The following is an 8,034-nucleotide window of genomic DNA, read 5'->3' on the forward strand; positions in this document are numbered from 1 at the left end:
TTTCCCATTTTTCCTTATATGTGTTTGGTTTTGTTTTGTGAATAAATAAAAGCCCTTTGGAAGTGCTCTGAGACCTGACTTGTCTCCCCATCACCCCCTCAAAGCCCTGGACAGCAGTAAACATCTGGGGAAGAGGCAATGTCCCAAACCTGGAGGAGAAGGCTCAGCTCTTGTTGCCAAAAATTGGTGCAAATCCCTTGATTCCCACCCAGCTGAGAGCCCAGCTTAGACCCCTCCCCACCCCAGCTCTGGGGGTACAGCCCTGAGCCGCACCAGGCTCAGGGTTGGTTCCAGCCGTGGGTTTGTTCCCAGTGGATTTGGCAGTCATGTGGGCTGTGGGGTGGCCCTGGCCCCATGCTAAGGCTGATGTTGGCTGCCTCTCCTCCACTTCCTGTGGGCAGAGCTTTTCCAGCACTTTGCCCCCAGGCCAGATTTCCATCACTGAGGGGATGGAAGGGAAACTGAGGCATGGAAGCATCTTCCAGGCAGGCTGTGGCAGTGCAGCTCGACTTGGGCTTGCTGGGGCCCTGGGAAAGGGCAGGGAGGTGGTGTGTGAATAAAACCTCTCCTTTCCCAGGTCCTGCATGCTCCACTGCCCACCCTGCTGCCCCCTCACCCCCCTCCTTGTCTTCTGCCTCCGGGACAGCTGGGTAATGCCTGGATCCTGCTGGGAGCAGGAGGGGAACAGAGCAGTCCCCGGCACTCCCCAGGCCCCCCTGCAGCCCACACCAGCTGGGGATGGGTCAGAGGGTGCTGCGGGCTCTGCCAGCTTTGCCGACCCCTCCCCATGGCTATGGGAGCTGGGGAGGGATCTGGTGGCCAGGAGCTGCTCTGGAGGCTGCTGCCTCTTGGGGTGTTGCAGGGAGGAAGGTGAGTAAGGCTGGATGGGCTTTCCCTGTTTTCCTTGAGGGCTGTGCCTTGAGCCGGCAAAGTCAGGCTGGGTTTTGGTGTTACCCAACACCCTGCTGTTCTTGGCTTTGGGCTGGGAAAGCAGGTCCTGCTCTCCTGGAGCTTCTCCCTTCCTCAACCTGCAATCCAGCAAGCAAAGGGTTTCCAGCCAGGAGAGACAGCAGCTGCCTCCCTTGTCTTCCAGCCTTTTCTCCCACAGCCAGCTTGGAGTGGGCTGGGATCCACAGGGATCCCCCTAGACACTGCACAGCCAAGCTGGACATCATCTCCATGGGAGCAGGGAGTGACAGGCAGGGTGGGAGCAGGGAACCAGCACAGGGAAGGTTCTGGAGCAGGGTATCAGCACAGGGGATGCTCTGGAGCAGAGTATCAGCACAGGGAATGCTCTGGAGCAGGGTACCAGCACAGGGGATGCTCTAGAGCTGGGTATCAGCACGGGGAATGCTCTGGAGCAGGGTACCGGCGCGGGGGATGCCGGTGGTGCGAGAGCATCCTGCCTTGGGACCACAGCCAGGCTGCAGCGGCTGCGTGGGAGCCGGGATAAGCCGAGGTTCCTGCCCAGCTCTTATCCTCTTGCCGACATCAGCTGTTTCCCGGTGCCCAGAGCAGCTGCAGCTCCTCATCGGTCGATCCCATTGATTAGCTCCTCTCCCCATCCCCGGAGAGGGGATGGTGTGGGGGGTAGCAGGGAGGAGAGAATAAATATTTCAGCAGGCCCAGGCAAAAGCTGAGGTTATTTTGGGGCTGGGATTTATGGACTATTAGGAATAAGGAATGAGTCTGTGCTGGGGAGAGGAGACCCATTAATCCAGGCTGAAGGAGCACAAATGAGCAAGGGGAAATGGAGGAGGCTTTAATTACTTTGCCGTGTTCTTGAATAATAAGCCAGCCTCTGGCTGAGTGCTGGTGTGGGGCTCAGGAGTTCTGGTCCCCAGAAATTGGGGCAGACATTGCTGTGCCTGGCTGTGCTGGGAGGGATGAGGATCCTTTTCTGGGACCAGTGTGAGGCCAGTACAAGCCAGTGTTTCTGGCTGGGAAGTGGTATGGAGGATGCCTTGCTTGGAGAGGGGGAAGACTGCAGGGATGGTTGGAGGGGCCTGGGTGTGTGTGCCCAGTCCCAGGGGTGCTTTCTCAGGACTGTCCTGTCACCCACTGTGCCCTGTTAAGGCAATCCCATCTGTGCCTGTAACTGGAGGAGCTGGGCACTGTTCTGCGCAGGGTGAGTCAGTGCCCGAGGCAGCCCTGGCCCGGGGAGCATCCCTGGCTCTGCTGTGTCCAGCAGCACCTGGGTGACCTTGAGCTCTGCTCTGTTTGTCTGCTCGCTGTGCCCCCCTTGCTCTCCCTGCTGCCTCTGCATCCTCCTGCATCCCTCAGTTTCCCTGGAGGGGCATCGTGAGGGTGGCCCTGGCTCACCCCTTGGCACCCCTGGGCAGCTGCAGGCATCCAGCTGCCCTGGTTGAGGGGGCATTCCTTACCATACGGGGGCACCGAGGGGCAGATCTGCCCCTCTGAACAGGCTGCCCCACTCCCTGCGGCCAGAGGTCCTGGGGATGTGGGCACCCACGTGGCAGGGATGCAGGGCAGGGACATCCTTGGACCACCTCCTCCGAAGGGGTGGATGAGGATTTGGACTCCCCGCAGCATCCCTGCGGCACTGCGAGTCTCGCTCCCTTGGGATCACGGCCCACGGTGCCAAGGTCACCCAGCGGGACCGTGGTGGGGTGCAGGAGCTGCTCACCACACCCCACGCCCGGCAGCGTCCTCCTTCCCTGCTCCTGCCGGGCCTGCCGCCGCGGCTCCCGCTGACGTCACCCGCCGGAGCCAGGAGCTATTTTGGGAACTGCAAAGTCACTGGCGCAATTAGTCGGCTGGCAAAGGCAGCGGGGCGGCGGGGGGACCGCGGGGACGGCTGCTCCCCGTGCCGTGCCGTGCCGAGCCGTGCTGGGGGATGCGTGCCCATGGCCCACGGGCACCGGCAGGTTCCTTGTGCCTGCAGAATCCAGGGCTCCCTCCACCAGGACAAACGGCCACGGCTGCAAATCCTCCCATCCGTCATCTCCTCCTCGCTCTTTGCCTTTTTTATATATATATATATATATATATTTAATTTTACTTCTCTCCCCTGGCAGGAGCCACCCCACGTGGGCTGCTGAAATGCTGGCGAAAGCCAACTCGCTGCCGCCTCGCTGCCACCGCTCCCGTTTGGAGGGCGAGACAGGAGAGCAATTTGCTGGCAGCGGTGCTTCCCATAGCAATGCCGCGGGTGAGGGGCTGGCTGCCCTGCGGGGGTCTGGCCATTCCCCGGGTGCTCCGTGCCAGCTGGGCCCTTGGTTTAATCCAATCTGCATCCCCCTGGATGCAGCAGGATGGGTGCTCCGGCTACACAACCCCAAATGCCCTGTTGTCTGCCATCCCGGGGATGGGGATGTGGATGGGCTGTCCCCGGGGGCACAGCACAGACAGCGGGGTCCTGCCCTGCAAGCGCCCTTGAGCCTGGGGATGTGGGAGTGGTTAGAGGTGCTCAGTCATCCTCCTCAGTGCTGCTTGCTTTCTCTGCCCACCCTCCTCACCTCCCGATAACCTCCAGGGCATGGCCAGGGGGGATGTGCACAGAAATACTGGGAGAAGCTGATCCTGGCAGGCTCTAAACACCCCGAAGTGGGGCTCAAAAAAAATCCTTTTAAAAATCCCCAGACTTTTCTATGTGACTCGGCATCTCTTTCACTCCAATCCCCCCAGCAAAAAGCACCCCAAATCCTTTCTCCCAGCACCTGGAGAGGTGCCACAGCAGGAGTTGGTGCTATGCTCCCCAGATCCTGAACTGGGGCTTTGGGCACGGAGACCCACAGAGCCAGATCCAGCCAGATCCATGGCCATGGTGGAGGTGATGGGTGCTGGCAGAGTGACACTCAGCTCACTCCACATTGCTCAGAGCCCCAGCTTGCCCCTGGAGGGGGGGTCCCTGCCTGTGCTGAGGCTTGAGGAGCTGCTGGTGGTCCTGGGGTGGGGATAGACAGGGATGAGCAGAACGGTGGGGTGGCTCTGGGGGTGACAGGGGCTGTGGGAGGGCAGAGGCAAGGTGGGAAGTGTGTATCCCCCTCCAGGCTGGAGGAGGAGGCCGTGGTGGTGGGGCTGGGAGCTGTGAGGCTGTGCTGAGTCACGCTGCAGAGCTGCGAGCAGGACTGCAGCAAGCGGCTCGCTGTGACAGCCCTGTCCCTCCCGCCTCCGGCTCCTTGTCCTCTCCTGCAGGGACAGGATGCTGGTGTGGGGGTGATGCCCAGGCTGGGGGGTCCCACTGCCCCTCCAGGTCATGGCTGTGTCAGTGTTCCCCATCTGCCTCACACCTCCTCAACCCCCTGCCCTTCAGTAGAGATTGAGCAGCTCTGGGGGGGGGATCCTGATGTCTCTAAAAAAGGGACGGGGCTGTCCTTGGAGGATGAGTGCCCCTGATCCTGGTGCAAGAGGGGTGTCCCGGGGTAGCTGTGACATGGGGGACAGCAAGGCCAGGGGGCCACTGACTGCCAGCACAAACACAAAAAGGCAATTGGTAACCACTGGAACACAGGGTGGCTTTCCCCTGGCACCAGAGAGGTGGGGAGTGGGTTGTCAGAGACCCCTCCCCACCACCTCTCACCCAGTGCCACCAACCCAGGACACAGGGCTCAGCATCCAGCCCTGCCCTTTGTGCCTTGTCACCACACAGGAGAAAGGTTGAGGAAGGTCCCTGCTGCAGAGGGAAACTGAGGCACGAGCAGCGCCTGGAGGATTGGCCCCAGATGTTGCCACTTCTCAGGCTCAGAGCCTGGAGCACCTTGTCCCAGCTGGTGACCACCCTGCCCGATGCTGTCCACTGGCCCTGCAGAGCTCAGAGCTGCTTCTGGAGGGACTGAGAGAGCCAGGGCTTTTTTTAGGTGCTCCATAAGTGCCGTCTGGGCGGTATTTATATCGGCTCCTTAAATAAGAGCTGCCATCTGAGCCCGACGCGCCTGCTTAATTATTAATGCCCCGCAGGGAAGCAGCATGCCTGCCTGGTCCCGGCCCACCTTCCCGCTGGGATCCTGCATCCCGGGTCCTCCCAGCTCCCCACCAGCACCCAGGGTGAGCTATGACAACCCAGCCACTCCAGGGCATCCTGGCTTCCCATGGGTACACATCCCATGTGGGAGCATCTTCCCAGGGGCTGGGAGGAAGGCTGTGGGGAGATTTTCCAAGTGGAGGATGGTGTGGCATGGGCATTGCAGCAGTTCTCAGTGGGTATTAGGGATAAGGGGAGGGTGGGATGGGAGTTTTCCCATCTCATCTCCGGCTTGAGGTTGTTCCAGGGAAAAACATCCCTGGAAGCCCTGAGGGATAGGGGCAGTCCCGCTTCATGGCAGGGCTTATGCTAAACAGCACGGGAGGGCAGCTGCTGCAGCAGAATTAATTCGGGCTCAGAAAGTGCTTTGAAAGGCTGAGATGAAAGGCCAGGACTGGGTACAAAGCACGGCAGCTCTGCAGACGGGGGGAAGGAGCTCCTTGCAAAGCACCCTCAGTGTGGCATCAGCCCCAGCAGCCATGGCTCCTCCACCACCTCCTGCCCCAGGTGAGGCAGTGTTCTGGCTCTGGGGTGTTTGAGGGAGGGCTGGTGAACCCCTGAGCTCACCCAGGAGTTGGTGGTGGGGTCCTTCCTTGGGTTTGGTGTGACCCCCCTGCTCTGGTGTGTGGCAGGGTGGAGGGTGCTGGGCTGGGACCGAGCTGAGAGGCTGGGGAGGGCTGATGGTGGGTGCAAGGGGAGAGGGGACACCTTTGGCCTGCTCCTGGGATGCCTCCCTTGCTGTGTCACACAGCCAGGCTCAGGGCAACAAGGTGGAAAAGGGGCCAGGGGCCACAGTGCTGGGGTGTTGGGGTGCTGGGGACAGGCAGTCTGGCCCAGCAAGGATTCAGGCAGGGAGGACATGAGGGCACTGTTTTCCTGCAACCTCAGGGAAGGGGACATCGAAAACAGAGATTTCCTCAGCTTGTGTTTCACCAGCACAACTGCAAGAGTCACAAAACTACTTCCCTGGGCAGCCAGCACCTTCCTCAGCGTAACTCAAGCAGCAGGAGTTGGGCAGCAGGACTTGGGGTGAGCACCCAGGCAGGGAGCCCTGGAGCTGTGCAGGAGCCTGGGAAGCACAGTGGCCCAGGGGAATGCCACCCTGTCTCCCCTGTTCTGCCCAGCTTTGCCACCCACTGGCTGAAGACACGCAGGACCCCAAGCACTGGGTCACTGTCGGTGTAAGGTGAGGCAGATGTGGCAGTGCCCCCGTGGTGACATCCCGTGGCGTGGGGACAGGCTGGGACACCTGCACCACCTGCAGCCCCCACGGCATCCCCCTCCCTCCAAGCAAGCAGATATGGAGGGAAAGGGCAGATGGGAAGGGACACACAGCCATTGCACTCCCACAGCAAGCAAGGGGTGAGGATTTCTGGCTCCATTTTCGGAACAGTCAGCAGCTAAAACCCAAGCAAACCTCCAAGTCACAGAGAATTTCCTGCCTTCCCTCGCGGTGTCACAAGGCATTGACGAGACGCAACGGGTAAAGCAAGAAAATGCCAAGAGAAAGACTCGTCTTCCAGGCCACAGGAATTAACAAAGTGGCACATTTGAATGCACCGAAGTATTTTTAATCCCGTAGGCAGAATCGAGGTTATTAGGTTTTTCTGGGACATCTGCAGAACAGACCCGTATCCTTTGGGTCGTCGTGATTTCCCAACCCAGCAGCTGCCCCAGGCTCTCACCAAGGGGTGTCTGTAGCCACCAGATAGAGGTGGGAGAAGGGGATTTAGTGATGTCCAGCCAGGTGACACCTCCAGCTGCCCACCAGAAGCTTCTAACTCAGCCCATTCACCATCCAACCTTCAACCCCCCCGCTGCCCTGGCTGTAAAACAGAGGAATTAGTTGTTGTGAGGGGTGTTGATTTATGCATGGGAGCCCCAAAAGGGGGATGGATCCACTGCAGATAAATATTACAGCCAGACTGCTATTCTGAAGAATTTACAGCATTATGAATATCCTGTTCTGACCTGTGATGGGGAAGAAAATCATCTGCGTTAGGAAATGTATTTATGGCTCTGGTGCTTTGACAGGAATAAATCACTATTTGCTCGTTTTGGGGCAAAAACAGGGTCACTGTAAATCGGCAGAGCTGAGCTGGCTGAGAACCTGCTGGGTTTATGGAAAATACTAGATAGGAGTCATAAGGTTTGTATGGAAACGCAACAGTTTTTATTGGGACTGTTGATATATTTGGAGAAATCGGAGGATCTTCCAGATGCACAAGTACTTCTTCAGGTCCAGGCTTGTGTCCAATATTGTCCAGGAGAACCCAGGAATTGTAGCTAAAGTATGATATTATTTATTTTCCAAGATAGGAGGTTGCATATATCCAACCCAAATGTAGCAGCATCTCTCCAAAGGGGATTGAGCAGGGAGTCTGCTCTGATCCATACGCAGAGATCTGATAGTCCTGCTTGGCTTGGGTGACGCCCCAAGGAATTTCTAGGTACCTCCAGATTATTGATTAGAAATGGCAGCAATAGCTGAAAAAAAAACCAATTTGGGGACCAAACTCCTCTAATATTCTCTTGCATTCCGCACTTTTCCACTCAAATTCTCTCCCAAAGCTGGCATCAGAGAGAAAACAACACAACCCCTCTGCGGAGCTCTCCAGAGATGACGGCGAGCCCCCTCAGGAGAATGAATGAGCCTTTATCAGAGGAGAGGAATAAACTGCCCTTGTCCGTGGGAGCTCTCCTTGGGATGGCTGGGGCAGTAAACAAAAGCCAGGCACAAAGGCTGTTCTCACTCTGGAGCCACGTGCGCTGCGGGGTGTGAGGCCGGGGATGTGAGCAAGGAAGACAGTGTTTGATTTTGCAGAGGAAATGCAGAGGATCCGGGCGCGTTTCTGGTTTTATTTATCAGAGGGGGGGGATTTCTTCTGTCCTTGGAAGCCGTAAACAAAGAAGGATTTTGTGTTAAACGAATCCAGGCAACACGATTCTCTGTTTTTTTTTGTAAAGCAGTGCTAAACCCACAATAAAGACAGAGATCTCACCCCAAAAGGGCGTTGCTCGCCATCATTAAGCACCACCAGCAGCATTCC

This window comes from Pipra filicauda, unplaced genomic scaffold, assembly GCF_003945595.2.
Source record: "Pipra filicauda isolate LSUMZ 115617 unplaced genomic scaffold, ASM394559v2 scaffold71_size5581439_pilon, whole genome shotgun sequence".
Taxonomy (NCBI): Eukaryota; Metazoa; Chordata; class Aves; order Passeriformes; family Pipridae; genus Pipra; species Pipra filicauda.